Raw genomic sequence first — 2,168 nt, forward strand, 5'->3', positions numbered from 1 at the left:
ATCACACCGAGTGCACACCCTGTGCAATGTAACCTGTATGCCCCATCCAAGGCTTGTTGATTTATACATCCTTGCTTACTATGATCTGCTTGTACTGCTCAGAAACAAAGCTTTTCATTGTACTCCAGTACACGCGACAATAAATCAAGCAAATCAAATCAGTTACAGAGAGAAGGCAGGAGAATGGAGTTGAGAAACATATCAGTTACAATTAAATAATGGATCAGATTCGATGGGCCAAATGGCTTAATTCTGCTCCTATACCTCGTGGTCTAAGGACTGGTGGGCAGTACAGGGACTGGGTTGCATCATTACTCCTGATAATGCTGTTTTAATTTTGATAGGTTGATTTTTTTTTGTTACAGTGTTTCACCAGGGACTATTTAACATTTATTTTAAAAGAGTAGAAGAAGGGGAAGTATCTCATTGCAATTTTCATGGTTCTGAAGTGGCTGAGAGGGTAGATCCCAGGAGGTTGCATCCCCCGGGTGGGAGATCTAAAATATAGGGCCACCACCTTTGGATGAGGGGCCAATCTTTCAGGTATGAGATGAAGAGGAATTTCTTCACTCAGACAGGCTTTAGAGTTTTCCAACCCAGAGATCTGATGATGCTCCCTCGTTGAGTTTATTTAAGCTGAGACAGACAAGGTTAATACTGGTGTGATGTCAGGACTGTCCAATGAAGAGAAATTGGTTCAATTGTGCCCGAATTCACTCGAGTTCAGAAGGATGAGCGGAGATCTGATTGAAATGCAAAAAATTCGAACAGGATTTTCAGACCAGATGATGGCAAGATATTTCCCCTGGGTGGGTAGTCTAGAACCAGGGGACAGTCTCAGGCTACAGGGCAGACCATTTCGGACTGTGATGAGGAAATCCTCCTTCACTGAAAGGGTAGTGAACTTGTGGAATTCTCTACCTTAGAAAACTGTGGAGGCCAAATCACTGAATATATTCAAGGAAGGGCTGGAAACATTTTTAGATATCAAGGCATATGGGGCGAAAGCAGGAATATGTTGTTGAGACACATGATCAGCCGTGATCAGATCGAATGGCAGATTAGGCTCAAAGGGCCGAATGGCCTATGCCTGCTCCTGGTTTCTATGCTTCTATTGTTTGGTCTCTCAGAATATCAAAGAATACAAAAAGTAGGTGAGAAAATGGAGTGAAGCCTTCGATTACTTCTAGTTATACTGAATGGCAGATAAGGCATGAGAAAGTGTATGGTCCACTCCTGGCTCCAATGTTCTCATTCACTTCAGCAACTACATGTGGGAGTAAGTTCCCGGTCAGCAGAGGAGTTCTCCCTGGTGCCCTTCCTAATACCTGCCCCTTCACCAGACCATAAAACACATGATCTGGTCAGTTGCAGAGTCATAGAGTTGTACAGCACAGAAACAGACCCTTTGTTCCTACAAGTCCATGCTGACCATAATCCCAAACTAAACTAGTCCCACCTGCCTGCACTTGGCTCATATCCCTCCAAACATTTCTTATTCATGGACTTATCCAAATGTCTTTTAAATCTTGTAACTGTACTAACATCCACCACTTATTCTGCTAATTCATTTCACATATGAACCACTCTCCGTGTAAAAGATCTTTCTCCCCTCATCTTAAAAATACACCCCCTAGTCTTGAAATCCCCAACCCTAGGATAAAGACATTTGCCATTCGCCTTATCCAGACCCCAAAAACATCAAAAGGTCACCTCCCAACCTCCTAAACTCCAGTGAAAACAGTCCCAGCCTTTCCAGTCTATTTTTAAATCTTGAACCCACCATTTTCTGAGCCCTCTAGCTTAATAATATCCTTCCTATAACAGGGAGCTCAGAACTGGGGACACTACTCCAGAAGGAACTTCACAAAAGTTCTGTACAAACTCAACATGACATCCTAACACCTACACTCGAAGGTCTGAGCTAAGGAGGCAAGTTGCCAAACACCTTCTTAACCATCCTGTGTGCCTGTTCATGATTTGGAGATGCCGGTGTTGGACTTGGGTGTACAAAGTTAAAAATCAAACACCAGGTTATAGTCCAACAGGTTTAATTGGAAGCACACTAGCTTTCGGAGCGACGCTCCTTCACCAGGTGGTAGTGGAGGGCTTGATCGTAACACAGAATTTATACCAAAAATTTACAGTGTGATGTAACTGAAATTATA

Source organism: Chiloscyllium plagiosum, chromosome 2 (assembly GCF_004010195.1).
Source record: "Chiloscyllium plagiosum isolate BGI_BamShark_2017 chromosome 2, ASM401019v2, whole genome shotgun sequence".
Classification (NCBI taxonomy): domain Eukaryota; kingdom Metazoa; phylum Chordata; class Chondrichthyes; order Orectolobiformes; family Hemiscylliidae; genus Chiloscyllium; species Chiloscyllium plagiosum.